The sequence below is a fragment of the Felis catus genome, chromosome B4 (genome assembly GCF_018350175.1).
Source record: "Felis catus isolate Fca126 chromosome B4, F.catus_Fca126_mat1.0, whole genome shotgun sequence".
Classification (NCBI taxonomy): Eukaryota; Metazoa; Chordata; class Mammalia; order Carnivora; family Felidae; genus Felis; species Felis catus.
This window is the reverse complement of record NC_058374.1, coordinates 2,503,676-2,520,998: the sequence shown is the minus strand read 5'-3', so window position 1 is coordinate 2,520,998 and position 17,323 is coordinate 2,503,676. Positions and strand designations below refer to the sequence as shown.

Here is a 17,323-nt window from a genome sequence, read left to right as displayed (position 1 = left end):
TATAGCCTCATAGAACGTATTTCTCACGACTTGAAGGTTGAAGTGACTCCTTGATCCACGGGCTGCAGAATGAGGTTAGCAGGCATGAACAACATTAATCTCGCCCATTTCCATCCGAGCTCTTGGGGGCACTGTCAACAAGGAGTCCTATTTTGAATCTTTTTCTGAGCAGGTCTCAACAGTGGGCTCAAAATAAACCATGTTGTAAACAGCTGTGCTGTCATCCAGGCCTTGTTCCATTTACAGAACACAGGCAGAGCAGATTTGGCAGAATTCTGAAGGGTGCCGGGATTTTCAGAAAGGATGAGGAGCATAGGCTTCAACTTAAAGTCACCAGCTCCATTAGCCCCTAACGTGAGTGAGGCTGTCCACTGAGACTTTAAAGCCAGACATCGGCCTTGCCTGGCTGGTTGGGATCCTCCTGCACCACTGTCCACCTCCACCCTCCGGCTGGGATCCTCCTCTGCACGATGACAGCCTCCACCCTCCGGCTGGAATCCTCCTCCGCACCACGTCCGCCTCCACCCTCCGACTGTTTCGTCTACGTTGATCATCTGGGGAACTTGCTGCTTCACCTCTCACTTTTCTCTTGTGGAGGAAGCTTCTTTCCTTAAAGCTTAGGAGCCAATTTCTGCCAGCTTCAAGCATTTCTTCTGAAGCTTCCCCACCTCTCAGCCTTCATGGAGTTGAAAAGAGGTCAGGTCTTGCTCTGGATGAGGTTCTGGGTTAAGGGAATGTGGTGGCTGGTTTGATCTTCTATCCAGATCAAACTTTCTCTTTATCAACAGGAAGGCTGTTTCGCTTTCTCCTTATTTGTGTGTTCACTCCAGAACTTTTCCTTTTCTTCAAGCGCCTTTCCTTTGCATTCACCACTGGGCTGTTTGTGCAAGGTCCCTAACTCTTGACTTACGTCGGGTTTGACACACCTTCTTTGCGGAGCTTAATCGTTTCTAGCTTTTGATTTAAAGACGAGTGACGCCACTTATATGTGAAGACCCAGAGGCCGTCGCAGGGTCACGAGCTGGCCCAAGTTCATTATTACTGTAGCTCAGGGAATAGGGAACCTGAGGAGACGGGCAGAGATGGGGAACGGCCAGCGGGCAGAGCAGTCAGAACACGCACCTTTATCGATTAAGTTCACCGTCCCAAAGGGGGTGTGGTTCACGTCTCCCCCAAGTATAGTAACGTCCAATAACACAGATCGCAGGCGACCGTAACAAGCATGAGGAAGTCTGAAATACCGGACGATCCCCAAAACACAACAGAGCCCAATGCTAGTGGAACAACGGTGCCGACAAACTGACTCAAGCTAGTTTGCCTTAAGTCTTCATTTTAAAGAAAAGCTCGATCTGTAAACCACAATAAAGCAGAACCCGGCACAGGAGTACGCCCTTCTATGCAGGACACACAAAGCTGAAAACACAGAGACCCCACAGCTCCCGTGGCAAACTCTCACCACGGAGCAGGTACAACACGCAAAGCACACGGTTTACAACCACGAACTGAATCCACCTTTGTCACTGGCAGATGTGACCATACGCTCACACGGCTAACGTTTCAGTTTTTACTAGCGTTTACGGAGATGACTTTTCAGGTAGGTATTTGCCTCCTGCCACTAATCTTATGGAGACTGCCTTATGATTTTGGTAGTTTTTATTTTTAAAAAGCCTTTTTCCTCTTGTATTCACTTATAGGTGATGTTCTCAGGGCTTTAGTTACCTCCTGGGGTATTTATATTTCAAAGACCTGGGGAGATTTACATCTTCAAGGAACAGAGAGAGTGTAAGTATACCCCTAGGAGTTTTGAGGTGTAGTTCTGTACTATGGGAAATCTAGGGGGATTGGTCTTTAAGGCTCTATTAAGAGCAGTGCAGGTCTGTCCCCGAAGTCCTCCCTTTTACAAGGTCTACAAGCACAGAGGTGCAGAGGGGTGGTTTTAAGGATGGCAGCAACCGCTCTGAATCGTTCCTAGAGCTGTATTTCTGGTTTTGTAGCAATTTTGAGGACAGTTACTTTGGGTTCCTGAAAGCACTGGGCTGCAGCCTGAATGATACCAAGGGCTACATCTCCAACTACATTACTTTCCATCTGCTTCTTTAGATCAGGGAGTAGATCCCCCAACCTGACAAGTGAAAGGATTTCTGGGTCTTGGAGCTCTTCAGGGTTGGAGGGAGTCCACCTCTACGAGGCCAGAGCCTCTCATTGTTTCCCTTTTTCTGAGTGTTTACCTCAACCTTGGAACAACCCCCCCTCAGGAGCCAAAGCCTCAGCTACTGCTTCTATCATCCCTGAACACTGGCCTCCAAAATGATGCGTTTCCTGACATTTGGAGGAGGGCCTGGGAGATTCTGGTCCTGGGTCATGTGCTTCCTCCGTGAGGTGGGGGCCACCTGGCTGGTCTCAACTTCAGTATAATCACGATTGTAGAGACCATTCTTTAAACAGCTAGTCAAGTTCCCTGGATATAGGGATGAGACCCTGTCATTTTAATTCTTCTCTGGATAGAGGAGGATCTTCTGAGGACGTGTAATTTCAAAGATCTGCTGCTGGCCACAGGTCACAAATTCTTAAAACCGGGGTTGGGGGTGGGGAGGGAGGTCCAGGAAATGCCCATGAACACCACCTGGGAAGTCCTGGGTTACTCCTGTCCTAGAGCTTCTGCTCAGCGCACCCCTGAGCTTTCAGCACTGACACAAACACCTGCTTCCCCAGGTGTGGAGATCAGCAGGAGCGCTCTGAAAGGCCTACAGGGACAGGGGAAAACAGGCAGCTTATAAGGGACCATTTGGGCAGGGTGGAGGACTTTGGAGGAGGGAATGGACGTTGGATGTAGACTTTAATTGTTGCTCTATAGTGTCTGTCCTTTGGTCTTGTTATGGAGTCTCCCTAGACTAGTGATTAAATGTTCATGTCCATTGTTATTTTGGTCTTTCCACTGGAACCAATAAGACACTAGTTGAGGAGACAAGTGCTCACAAAATGGTTCTCAAACAACAATTCAGGGATTCCACCATCTGGCCATTAGAAAGTAGGATATTTTCTTTTTAGTTTTTTTTTTTTTTTTTTTTTTTTTTTACAGTTCTTATAGAGAATTTGAGCAGAGAGAGAGAGAATCCGAAGCAGGCTCCAGGCTCCGAGCTGTCAGCACAGAGCCCGACGTGCGTCTCAAACTCACAAACCGTGAGATCATGACCTGAGCTGAAGTCAGACACTTAACCAAGTCAGCCAGGCACTCCAAAAGTAGGATATTTTCTTAACCTCAATGCAACTCCAACCAGTAGGATAACAATTGACACAAAGGGCATCCCAGAAGGGTGCGGAATCTGTGGCCTCAGAAGATGTAAGAGCTCACGTGGCATAGGTAGTAAGAATGACATCCTATAAATGGTGTCCCCCATCCCCCAGAGGATGAGACACCCCTCCAGTCACAGACTCGCCAACCTGGGAACCTGGGGCCCTGGGAAGGTGCTACTGGGATAGAACCTTCCCAGCATTAACAAGACAACATGGGTCAAGACGACAAAGGCCCTTGCAGACCAGGACCCTTAGGACAAACCCCCGAGTATCAGCTTGGCCAGACAGAGTGCTACTGGTGACTTCCTGTCTGGGATCTCAATCTACTCAACTGGCCACCAGGGTCACCCCAGTAAGCACACCCTCCAGATGACAGGGGCCAGAGGGCATATGCTCCCTGATCACGGAGCCCAGCTCTCAGACACAGAGCACATGGAAAATTTCATCTGGTTTTGACAGAGGGGACCTGCAGCAAAGTTGGTCTAAACAGACACCTGTCTGGTGAGAACTGTGAACTCACCAGTATGGGGCCCAGCTCCAACAACAGGCTAATGGGGGTGTGCCATGCCTTCTGCCCCATGGTGTCCCTCCCTCGTGACAAAGGACACAAGACAGACCAAGGAACAGGGTGGCCAGCTCTGGGAGGAAGCCATAGTAACTCACTGTACTCAGACTTTACCAGAGTCTGCCTACCCAATACACTGGCTACCCCAAGTATTCCCTCCAGCTAATCCTGGTTTGGAGAAGGAAAAGGGACTCTCAGCAACCCCACTGCCACCAGACCCTGCAGGCAGAGATCCAGGAGACCCACATGGCAAGAGTTCTTGCTGTCTGCCAGCAGTCCCAGGATGCCTCTGCCTACAGCGCCCCCAGAAAGAGGGGTCCCTGGTGGAGAGAGAGAAGTTGCCCATCTGTCGGGCTCCTTGGTCTAATCAGGAAGACCGACGGACAGGAGACGAATTCTGCATGTATGGGAGGCCCCTACAGATAGACTCACAAGCACTCAGGCAACTGAGCCCCATATACCATCCTTAGGTAAGAAGGGGTAGGGGTCCAGGGGGTACATGGTGGGGGAAGAATCCTCAGGAAAAGGAGAAAAGCCGATGTTTGGAAATCAGACATCTACCACCCTCCCCCACCCCCCAGAACTGGGATCACAAGAACTTCTGAAAACAGCTCCTCCTGGCGTGGAGTGAGCTGTAAATTCCTTCAGGCCATCAAGAGTCAGGTAAGCACCTTTTCCAGAGTGTGCTGGGTCTTTGATGCCTTCAGCTCCCCAGCAATCCACATGCCAGCACGGAAACCCTTGGGGTGAGGTGGTATGCTTCCCCCTAAGTCCCACCTTTGAAACTTCTCCAGGTAGAAACTTCTCCAGAAGCCCATAAGGCAGATGGCTCCATTTTGTTGACTCAACCCCACAGTGCTGATAAAAAGTCACTTCAGGAGGGGCAGGTGGGCTCCCAGGTTCGGTCTATACTACGCAAGCAATCCAGTGTTTAATAAACCACATTGTATGGAAACAAAAGAAAAAAAACCACTAACGATTGAAACAGCCCATAACCCAGGTTCTGAGTCCTGAGTGCAGCCAGTCATGAAGCACCCCAGACGTCAGGCCAGAAGCATCTGCATGTGGAATTAGGGCAGGCAGTGGCCATCTGACAGATTTTGCTGGTTCTGAGTTTGAACTGCTCTGGTGATCTCTGGGGGTACACACAACAGGCATGCAAACGGTCTATACAAGAGCTGTTAACTCACGTGGTTTTGCTCAAGTTCATATCAAGTCTTCCCCTTCAGAAAAAAGGCATTCTTTATTCTCAGCGACTCTAAGACATAGGAGTAAATTATAAGTCTGGGGAGAGTTAGATACAAATTATTAGAGAAACTTGTATAGGAAGAAAACGGTACCCTCGAGAGACTATTAAAAGCCTTAAGGTCATTAAATAATTTTTCTACAATTACACTTATGCTATTCAAAGATAATCAAATTAACAGGATTGCTGAACAGCCAAACATGGCCTAATCATGTGTATAAATGCAGCAAAGAGAGTGGTTGACCATATATAGCTGCTCTTAAATCTGCTTTGCTGGATTTTTAAGGAATGTCAGATTGGAATTTTTAAGTCTCAAGGGGAGGGAGCCGATCCAAGGAGACTCACCATCAGACTTTGCCTGCAACAGCTATAGACTTGGGTTTTCTTCAAAGTACCCCAAATATCCAGAGTTTCCTGAGCCTGCCTGGACATGACCTTCCTTATTTACTTTGTCACGCTGCTGGGAACCCTGTAAGCAATGTACCAGGCTGATTTTTCCAAGGGGTATTATTGGCTCCAAAATTCAACTTAGTTCCTTAAAACTGTTGGGTCACTGGAGTATGTATGCTTTCTCAAACCGGACATCCTGGTCAAAGTCTTGCCCACATAACCGATGTTTCCATTTGTGTCCTGTTAGAGGACATACTCTTATTGTACTTTTGCAAATAGCTGTATCACCGTGAAAATACTAAGCTTCTGCGTTCTGGAGAGATCAGGAAAGAAAAAGATAAATGTTCTGTCTTTGTTCACATAGGTAGACTTCACCCAACTGTTGACAGCTTGAGAGAAAAATGGTTTCTATAGTCTGGAAAAACAAAAGAACCAACAATGCTTTTAAAAAAAAGTCCTACGTATTTTAATCTTTATCAGTTCATTCAGGCTCATGTAATTAATTCTTGTTGATCTTCACCTTTTGTTGGCAATTGTACAAAGCCCTCAGTTTCTCCACTGGGGTTCTGCAATCCCTTATCCACTCAGTGGTATGATCTGAGAGTTTTCAGAAACCTGTCCTTGTCAGGGTCCTTTCCAGGAGTCTCCCTGAAGACAGAATAGTTTACATACACACTTTCCCAATAGTATCGGAGTAAAAGTCACTATAAATGACAAAGACTTTAGAATGGCCATGGCTAAAGTATTGGTCAGAGTTCACAAGATAAAGGAGTTATTTCTGAGGCAACAATTAAGCAGCAATTTAAGGCACTAGTTGGACAATATCAAGTTTGTATGAACTACAATTTCTAGAATACCTGTATTAGTAATATATCCACATATAGAACCACAGGTTTATCATTACTTGACAATGCTTCCTACATAATTTAGCACACCAAATAAATCTAGTTAATCTAACATCTCTCTGACACGTGAAAGACAAATCTTTGAGATTATCCAGTGGGTCCCTGGAAAATCCCAAAAGTTAATTTGAGCTCAAAACAACTATTTAGAATTTGACTTAGGAAAAAGTGAACACTTGATTAAATAGCATCACAGATGACAATGATCTACTTGGCTGAAGTGGCAATATAGGAGATTGTAAAGGCAAATACTGAACTAAGTAGGTGTGAAACCACTTAGCACCCCTAATCACAGAGACTGCGTTTTCCTTAAATCAGAGGATAAAAGACATGAAGCTAAATTATTAGATAAGACACAAGTTTTTTGCCGTCCAGATTGCTTAAAAGGAAAAAAAGGGCTCCTATTAAGGGAATATCAATAATCTAAGAAAACTTTTAATTAGAAAAACCCAAATCCTAATTTTGCACTAGTGTATGGATATCAAAACTCTTCTTGAAAACTTAAAATCCAATCCAATCTTCACTCAACTACACATAAAATTCCTTTCCCACAAACCTCCTAGAGTTTTTTTTTTTAATGTTCATTTTTGAGAGAACACAAGTGATTGGGACAGGGGGGGTTGGGACAGAGACAGAATGAGAACAAGAGTATCCGAAGCAGGCTCCAGGCTCTGAGCTGTCAGCACAGAGCCTGACGTGGAGCTCGAACCCACAAACTGGGAGATCACAACCTGAGCCGAAGTTGGGACAGTCAACCGACTGAGCCATCCAGGCACCCCTACAGCATTTTTATATATGTTCAGGGGTGGGTGGGTGGGTGGGTGGGTGGGTGGGTGTGTGTGTGTGTGTGTGTGTGTGTGTGTCTTTTCCCCTTTCTCATTCTGGAACAAGCCATCATTCCATCTTTGTCTTCCTGTACCCTTTCATATACAGGTTTCCTTTCTCTGATTTCAAGGTGGTTTTAAGTACCTATATGGACTACAGTTTTTAACTCTTAAAATCCTTAATTCCTAGTGGAAAATAAGAAAGCAACTCTGGACATCACACTGTGTTCTGTGGACTGGCAAACTTATAAACACACTTCTGGAGTTGCACAAAAGCACGTAATTCCTCACAGTAAATTGTCCAGTGTGGCCCTATTTTGTGATTTTAGCCTCTCGGTAAATAATGTCGTGGCTGGACCAGCCCTTGTGGTTCTATGACTTCAAGACCCCCTTCAGCAATAACCATCAGGAAACCTTGGGAAAAAAAAATACAGGTTTATTCCTTACAAGATCTGGAAACGACAGAACACACTTGGGGTTCCACAAAGAGGCCACAAGTTGAGGGACAGCACACCCATGGGCCTGCGGCTCTGCCTCTTTTGAGGGCAAGGGTGGGGACCTAGGGCTTCCCAGGCACATGGTTTAATGGTAAATTTAAAACCCAAGAGCAGTAATTTAAAGCATGGGAAGAAAAAAAAAAACCCAAGTGGCCCAAAGGGTCAGTTACCAACATCAACCAAGATCTCCAAATAGAGAAGCCTCGCTGTGGCGGGGAGCCTGGCTCATTGAGTCATGTGGCTGCAGCGTGGTGACTGGAGAGCACCATCATTTCCGTGTCTGAAGGCAGGCACTCACGTTACAAGAACGGAGTGTGCACAACTCTCGGGGCTTACACACCCAGATAGACTTTGCTCCTCTGTAAAAGGAAGCCAAGAGTGGATATGCCTATTAACGTTTCAGTATCTCATTGCATTCAGAAATAATCGACATAGTCAGTGACTAGAACTCTAAGGTTGAGTCACAAGAATTCTGAAACTCTTTCGAGGCGACCTACCACAAAGTTTAACTTCAAAGTTTGCTTGTGAATTTCCACCTTTCAGCTATGTAATTTACTCGTTCACAATTAGGTTTAGGTTGGTCACGAAAGTGTCACATTAAAAGCCAGCTGTCTTATCTTTCCTCCTGAAAAACAGAAAATTCAGTTTGATGCTGGTAATCCTGAAGACATACCCATTTTTAATTGAACCAACTTAAACTAGCTTTTATTTACCAAAGATTATTCTAGATCACAAGATTCTGAAAAATATAAAAACGCTTGTCCTTACTCAAAATAGAACTCCTCACAAGTTTTGGTGAGCCCATCCAGAGGTGGAAATCACATTTATAATCCACATAGCCATATAGAATTATACAAATGGAATCAGATTTCATCTTAAAAATTTTAGCCATGAGACCTTTACAATAACGTACAACTCGCTAATCTATAAGAAACAGATGGCTTCACACTGCAGCTTCTGGCAGATAGAGTAAGTTTACCCGCATAGACAGCTAATGCTTTTTGGCTAATGGTGGTGGAAGAGACTGAAGACATTTCATGAGGCCTCATTTTCCAAGCATCCTTTTCATTTTTTAAGCTTCTGGAAAGAATAACCTTGTTTCTAGAAAAAAAAGGTACAAAGAATGCCAAGTTCCATCAAGAAGGACTTCTGTTCCCCAAATTCAGATCTTTTATAATATCTGAAAGCCTTTTGATAGGAGTAAGGGTGGTTTTGGCAAGAACGCCCACCGAGCCAATTACACGATTCTTCAGTTGGCTTCCTTATATCAGGGAGAGGACCTCAGAGGGAAGTCAGAAGATTCCTACATTCTAGATGTAGAGCTGGGTTTCTTTGTAAATCTTAGGAAGTCTTTCCTCAAAAGGCTTAGAATGTTTTTCCTTCCTTCTTGGTTGTACAAAGTTTTATTTTAGCTTAGGGGACAAGACAGAAAATAAAGTTCTTATCAGGCTGTGCATGTAAGCTTCCAGTCTGGCCCACTTCTGACCTTAGAGCCATTTACCAACAAAACGAACACCTTTCAAAACAGTACAAGTTCCTGGCGATATTCAACAACTCCTTGGATGCAAGAGGAATCCCTAAAGAGGATGCAAACACACTACCTTCCTCAGACCAGAGCGACTCCCAATGTTACCCAGAACGATTCAGATAATTCCCCTGGTGGGGGTGGGGTCCAGCACAATTCGGTAGGGCCCCAGCACAGATGTAATACAACTGACCTCCCTGTTCAGCGAGATTTGGGGGGCCTTCCCCCAACCTAATGGTTATCAAACCAAGTTCTCAGTACACAAAGCAAGTCAAACAAGGTGGCAGTAACTATCTGGGAGTGGGGTGCAAAACGACCAGTGGCTACCTGAAGGCAAGTTCAGGAGTCATAATTCAAAGATTTAATTCTTGCAAGTTCCCCCCCATCCCATGTAAATTTGGAAAGGAGGGACAACAGGAATCTTACCTTCCTCTGGTGGCCCGGCAGCACCACCACAGAGATCCAGGAGAGCTGGCTTGAGTAACAATGGTCACTTTTTGCTGGCTTCTGCCATTTTTCCCCACAATGCCATCAGGAGTGAGTGGTATGTCCAAGTGGGTCTCATCCTGGTCAACCAAAATACGTGGAGAAGGAAAACTAATTTTCCCTTTTTTCACTATGGTGAACATTTTGCTAAGACCCCTTTACCCCTAGGATACCTCAAATAGGGAGTAAGCTTATCCAGGCTGAACATTCTCCTCCGTGGCCACTCTAAATCAAGATCTTTCATAACGTTGACCTGCTTGTTCACCTTAAAGCAAAATTTCATTCACCTCAGGCTTCACAGTGGATCCACCCTGTGTAGGATATGGTCTTTGTTTTTAAGTAGGACCCAGTCTCAGCTGTGGAGCTAGGATCCAGGATTTGCCAGACTTACCCGTGACCTCCAGAGGTGGTGAGAAAGCACTTAGCTCAAGGGGCTCAATGGGTACCTTTGCCTGGCTGCTTGCCACTCCTAGGGGCCATGGGGAGACTCCTTTGGTGTCCTCTTCTGATACCAGCATGGCTTTAAAATGCAGCATATTAAAATTAAGTCTATTTTTGCTCAAAACACCCTTAAAAGTCAGTCAACATTCCATCTAGCAAATAGGAGTTCAACCTGTTACATAAAACGAAAGACTTTTATAGGCATAAGGGAGGCAGAAAAGTAGGTTGGTGAGTGCAAGGTCACTTTCCTTGGGGATAGGAGTCTGTCAGGCAGATGACCTAAGTCATGCAGATCAGCAATACCTGGTTGAGAGGTTTAAGATTCCATTTCTGGAAAAGGTACAACTTTAGTCTTGATTTGGTGACATGGAGTTCAGCATAAGGTACTTCACTTTGGGTCTGCCATCTTGTTTTTAACAAGGAAACATTCACAATCTTAAGAGCAGGCCAATAGTCCAAGAAGTTCATCTTTCATCCCTGAAAGCATAGAGTTTTAGTTTATAAAATACATTGACACTAAAGCTATAACAGCCCTGGAGCAGGGACCAACCACCCGTGGTGCCCCAGCTGCAGGGGGACCAACTGTTCCCCACTAGCTCCTTTGGGCTGATTATTAGTGGTCATTAGCAGACGACAAAACAGACTCCTAGGCAGCCAGGCTGATGCTGGCCCAGCCACAAAGTCTAATATAAGACGTTAAGCTTTGGGAAGACCCTCTTCCTCATACAGGCCCCTTGTCTAAGCTTTACGGTTTTTAAAGGGGGGGGAGAAGGGGAGTTAACAAGCTCTGAGTTTGCTGAGTGTTAATTGCTCTCGCCCCAAAGAATCCATGTTCTTTGAGATCTGAAGTGACACATCTTGGACAGTAGGTCGTATTCTCTTCTCAGGGGACACCACACTCAGTCCCTAGTGTAGTGTTGCATGCACAGAATACAAGCAGCAACAGTACCCCTCCCACACGCCCTTCAGGTTTGAGCACACAAACTTTGGGGGACTTTCCGTCTACAGCACTTAGATTTTAGGAAATCTGGTTCCTGTTTCAGCCTAGCACTAAACATTAACAATACCAATAAGGGCAAAACATTTACCTCACCCGTGTCCTAAGGTGCTGTTGTCAGAATTGGTCATTGGTCCAATGAGAATTAGTCATTGGAAATGTGTGAAGAACAATACAAGATGACCTCTATTTTGGATTACTACGGGTCCTTCCTTCATCTGAAAGAATCTCCCAAATAAGATACAAGCATCATGGTTATTTGAGAAGACACTGAAAGGAAAAAAAAAAAAAAAAAGTGATGCATATATTTTCTGTGAGGTTGATCAAACTTCCCAGCTTGAAAAACCAGCTTGTCAGTGGCTACCTTGGAGCTGCAAGCAACCTCTGATTATCGTCAGGAAAGGGTCACTACTCAGCAGGCATCTTGTGGAATGAGACCAGCTTCAGCTCCGGGCTCCACTGTTCCTGGCTTGTTCTGGAGGCTTCTCTAGGTCTTACTTTTGTCATCTACAAGTTTAAGGACAGGTTACAACAACAGTATCTTAACTCCTAGTTAAAATAAGTAGGAAAAAATCCTTGTACAAGGTCTGTTGCAGAAACTAGATCCATTTTAGCTATTAGAAGAGGTAGCCTAGTGGTTTAGGATTGAGACCCTGAGCCAGACACAGCTCCATACGCAGGGCCTGCCCTTCACTATGCATGTGGTGATGAGGTTACTTGGACCTTCTGTCTCTATGCTGGTTAATTCATAAAACGTAGACAGTAGTAATGAAGCCTACATCATAGGACCATCGTAAGAGCTGTGTTAATATCTGAGCTCTGAGAACAAGGTCTGGCAGGTGCTATCCAGTATATAAATGCTAACTACATGGTTGTTCACAGGAATCCATCTTGAAGGAAGGTCCAGAGGATCTTATAGAAGACCAGCAAGTATGCAAAGTAGAGACAGCACTCCCTATCCCAACCTTGTAAGGGTAAGAACACCCATAGATCGATACAGATGTGAAGATTTAGAGCTCTATATGGATATCGATAGGTATATCACCATATATGTGTATATACGTGTATCTACACCATATAAGATACGTATATACACACAGGACTATATCAATATATGTATATACCTATACATGTGTATCAGCAAGTGCTAGAAGAGGTCTGAATGTGCAAAAGGGCAAGATCAATTCTCATAAACTGTACCCTCAACTAGAGAAATTCATACAGTAATTCAATATGCCTCTGAGTAAACTTCTAAACTTCTTTAAAAGCTGAAACATGCTAGAAAGTATATAGGAGATAGTCCTACTTATAACATAGGTCTGAATCATAAGATAGGACAGTACACAAAATCATCTTTGTAAGAAATACCTGAAAGCAAACCTTATACACGAATGCATTCAATATCAACTCAAATGGTGAAAATTCTAGTGTAAGAGAATCGGGAACTTTAACGCTTTCTGGTGTGCTTCTGGGGGGCAATCGGATTGGTTTCACTGAATTTTTGCCAGGAAAAAACTATGAAACGTGCTGAAGGTTTACAAAATCTCCCCAGGCTAGAGAAACAGGACATCCCAGAATGTCAGAGACCCATAGTGACATGTTTGCCCCGATTCTCCTTTTGTTCAGTTTCAAATGTGTGCCTTCAAATTTTAATACTAACGTAAATGTACTCACCTTTGATGACACTTAAATGTTGGGCAATACTTGTTATGGCAAATCTCCCGAAGGCTCGTTCATGACCATTCATCTATTTCTTGATTTTTATTAGACTCATTTTATCTTTTAAGATAGAATTTTCTATGTTTTGAAACACAGAAGGTTTTTGATGTTCCATAAACCACTGTAATTTAGGTCATATATGTCTTTAGGTTTTTTTTTTTTTTAGCCATTTAAAAAAAATTGATGTGCCTAGGTCCTTAGGGTTTAAAAAGCAAAAGGCTTTAAGTTAGCAGGAAGTTAAGACAACAGTGATAATTAAACCCCAAAATCAATTTAAGACACACCAAAGTTTTACAGGCACCGGGGTGGCTCAGTCAGTTGAAGTGTCCAACTCCAGATTCAGTCATGATCTCGCAGTTCACGAGTTCAAGTCCCGCAAAGGGCTCTGTGCTGACCGCTCGGAGCCTGCTTCGGATTCTGTCTCCCCCGCTCTCTCTGCTCCTCCTCCACTCTCTCTCAAAAACAAACATGAAAATTTTAAAACACACCCAAATTTTAATGTACAAAATGAATTCTAGCATCCAACTACACAGCCATTCATCAATAACTCAACTACAGCCCAAAGGTCAATGACCAGTACCCCTTGGAATTTTGAGCACCTGGATCCAGGCTACTTACCCCTTTATGTTAGAATTATTCTTGGCAAGCGTGTAGGACACAGGAAAAAAGTTGGTCTTGATGAAACAGCATCACTGGATACACATGTCAAATTGATTCTTGATTTCATACGTAGAAGGTACAGCAAACACCTTTTCCCCCCACCATGCTGTTTAAGGAATAGAATTAGAAGTACACCTCTGAGGGACACCTGGGTGGCTCAGTTGGTTAAGTGTCTGACTTTGGCTCAGGACATGATCTCACAGTTTGAGAGTTTAAGCCCTGTGTCAGACTCTGTGCTGGCAGCTCAGACCCCGGAGCCTCTTCAGATTCTGTGTCTTTCTCTCTGCCCCTGCCCCACACACACTGTCTCTCAAAAATATTTAAAAAATTTTTAAAAGCACACCTCTGAAACTCCTTGTTAACTCATTTCTATCATGACCTTCCTCAGAGTCAAGGTGCACCATTATGAATTTTGGGTCAAATGATTCCTGTGTTTTCCCTTAGAGTTTTACTACCTATGTATGCATTCCTATTAATAGGTTAAGGTTTTTTTTTTTTTTTTTTTTTTAAGTTTTCTGTATATCTACATACATTTATGCATGACATTCAGATACACACACGAGTTCATGCGTATGTGCTTATATATACATGTGTATGTAGTTTTCTGTAAGTATACACTGCATGAAATTTTCTACAGCTCATTTTTCCTCCTCCCCCAGGGCCTTGGGATTCACTTATATCAATGAGGGAAGATGAAGTTCATGACTGTCATGCCCTTCTGGAGTTTTCATTGAAGGGGTAGGTCAACTGCTTATTTTAATACAAATATATTTAAGGTGTACAGTGTGGTGACCCGATACGTAGATTGACATGATCACGACTGTCAAGCTGATGAACACCTCTCCTCACATAGTTACCACCGTGATGGGCACACCTAAAACCTACTCTTCGCACAGCCAGTATTCAGTACAGAATTGCCAACCGCCATCCTTGTGCAGTTTAGGAGCTCCCAGGACTCCGTCATTCCACAGAGCTGCCACCTTGCGCCCATTTCCCCACCACCTACTGTCGGCTTCTACATGTTCAACTTTTTAGATTCCATGGGAGAGGTTTTTCTTCTGGGTCCGGCTTATTCCACTTAGCATGTCCTCCACATTCATCCACGGTGCTGCAAGTGACAGGGTCTCCTTTTTCACAGCTGAGCTTTTCACTCTACCACAATTTCTGTATCCATCTGTCAACAGGCACTGAAGTGGTTTCCTGATTTAAGCTATTAGGAATAGTTCATTTGAACTTGAGGGTGAATTCCAAAATCCCGATTTCATTTCACCTGAGTAAATACCCAGAAGTGGTGGGCTAGATCACCTGGTAGTTCTGACTTTTTGAGGAACCTCTATACTGTTCTTCACAGTGGCTGCACCAATTTACACGCCCCCCCCAACAGTGCATGAGTGTCCCTTTTTCTCTATCTCCTCACCAACATTTGTGATCTTGTATTTTCTTAACGGCATGAGGTGATGGAGCTCACTGTAGTTTGGACGGATACTTCCCTTGATCAGTGGAGATAAGTCCATTTTCATATCCCTGTAGGACATTTATACATAATTAAAAATGGGGAGACATTTCTCAAAATAAGTTTTTCCCCTCTTTACAGCTATTGATCCATGAGTTCGTTAGACATTTTGAATATTAACCCCTAATCGGTTACAGGGCTTGCAAGTATTTTCTCCCATCCCGCAGGGCGACTTCATTTTATTGACGGCTCCTCCTCTTGGTAGGTCAAAGTTGGTAAGTTTGATGTAGTTGTGCTCATTCACTTTTGCTTTTGTTGCCCGTGTCTCAGTCACCTCCCAAGAAGTTACTGCCAATGCCAATGTCAAGGAGCTATTTCATGCTCTCTCAGGAGTTTTGATGGGTTACTATTTACATTTAAGTCTTTATTCTGTTTTAGTTATTCTGCATGGTTTAAGGGTCCAATTTCATTCTTTTGCATGTGGATACTCGGTTTTCCCAGTACCACTGAGAATATATTGTGTATTTTTGGTGCCCTTGTCAAAAGCTGGTTCACCGTATTTACTTGGATCTCCAGGCTCTCTATTCCCAAAGTCTATGCTAGTTCTCATGCCAGCGTCCTACCGTTATGATTAATGTTCACTTACAAAAAGCCCACAGCTAACGATCAACAATGGGGAAAGGTAAAAAGCTCTTCCTCTAACACTCAGCCCAAGGCAAGGATACTCACAGCACTTGTATTCAACACAATACTGTATTTGAGAGCAAGGGCTAGCAGGCCAAAAAAGAGAAGGTATTCAACTCAGAAGAGGAGTAAAACTATGCTTGCAGAAGACACGATCTCGTAGATAGAAAACCTTGAGGACTCCACAGAAGCACTGCAACCAAAATTCTATGAAGTGGAAGAACAGAAAGCATACAAAAATAGTTGTCTTTCTTTACATAAATAATTTCCATTAAAAGGAAACCAAAAACACTCCCATTTAAAGTTGTATCAAGAGGAGTTCTGGCTTAAGATGGCAACATAGGAAGAGAACTCCTCTCCACAGAACAAACCAAATTCCACCTACTAACCAACCATTCCTCCTGAAGAAAAACCAAGGGCAGGACAAAAAGCTTCCCAACTGAAGAGAGAACTGCAAGGGACGTGGACATGGTATTAAGAGGAACCCCCAACACTGCCACTGGGGATGGACAGTACGTAGGGACCAAGAACAGATCCCTCCCCGTCCTTGGGCAAGAGAAAAAAAAGCTGCAGTATTCAAGAGAAAGTAGCATGCAAAAGAGACAACACTAGGAACTCTGGGAAGCAGTGGAGAAGTTGCAGGAAAGTTCTCCAGGTCAGAGGGACTAGAGAACTACATGGTTTATGTTCCCACCTGACCTCGGGACAGAAAAGCATTGGTCAAAGAGACATGAAAAGGAAGCTGGGTTGCAATACATGTATTTGACAAAATACTTGAAAAAAGGCTCAAGAGACAAAGGAGGATAATATATAATCCTGAAGGGAATAATCAACAAAGAGATACAACAATTTTAAGTATTTATGCACCAATATATAAAACTAAGAAATAGCAACACAGTAATAAGAGACTTTAACACCCCCCACATACATCACTGGATAGCTCAAACAGAAAACAAGGAAATGGCGGCTTTGAAGGACACATTCCACCATATAGATCTAACATACCTTCAGAACCATCCATCCTGAAATAGAATATACATTCTTTCTGAGTGCACATGGAACACACTCCAACATTCTCTAGAATAGATCACCTAGTAGGCCACAAAACAAGTCTCAACCAGTTCATCAAGATTGAAGTCATACCATGCATCTTTTCTAACAAGGCTATGAAATTATCAATCACAAGAAGAAAAATCTGGAAAGAACAGAAACACATGGAGGTTAAATAACAGTTTAACAATGAATGTCAACCAGGAAACCAAAGAGGAAATAACAAAACACATGAAGACAAAGATGAACACACAATGGTCCAAAATCTTTGGGATACAGCAAAAGCTATTCTAAGAGGAAGTTTATAGCAATTCAGGCCTACCTCAAGAAAGCTCTCAAGGTAACCTTACACCTGAAGCAGCTAGAAAAACAAAACCGAAAACAGTAAAAGGAAATAAAGATTTGAGCAGAAATAAGCAAAATAGAAACAAAAATGGATCTATGAAACCAGAACCTGGTTCTTTGAGACCAACAGAATTGATAAATCTTTAGCCAAAATCCTGGGCTGGGGGGGAACCACACACAAAAAATTCCACAAAACTCAAAATCAGACTAGACCACCACAAAACTACAAAAGCTTACAAAGGAGT

At 43.7% G+C, this 17,323-nt stretch overlaps 1 long non-coding RNA gene across 21 annotated transcripts in view; it reads right to left on the bottom strand.

The window, feature by feature from the left end:
* Nucleotides 1-17,323, bottom strand: part of LOC123386414 — a 98,039-nt gene that overhangs the window by 13,774 nt on the left and 66,942 nt on the right. For 8 of the 21 annotated variants that reach the window (XR_006600229.1, XR_006600227.1, XR_006600217.1 and 5 more), the window contains 12 exons: nt 13,505-15,070; nt 12,842-13,339; nt 11,532-11,674; nt 11,259-11,437; nt 10,474-10,647; nt 10,121-10,249; nt 9,903-10,040; nt 9,670-9,809; nt 8,216-8,343; nt 7,893-8,077; nt 6,016-6,143; nt 5,050-5,910 (listed from right to left, as the gene is read on the bottom strand). This is a non-coding gene — a long non-coding RNA (uncharacterized LOC123386414). Of the gene's footprint in view, nt 1-5,049; nt 5,911-6,015; nt 6,144-7,888; nt 8,078-8,215; nt 8,344-8,697; nt 8,820-9,669; nt 9,810-9,902; nt 10,041-10,120; nt 10,250-10,473; nt 10,648-11,258; nt 11,438-11,531; nt 11,675-12,841; nt 13,340-13,504; nt 15,071-17,323 lie in introns of all 21 variants that reach the window. The other 13 variants (XR_006600231.1, XR_006600223.1, XR_006600214.1 and 10 more) reach the window with 10 other exon arrangements.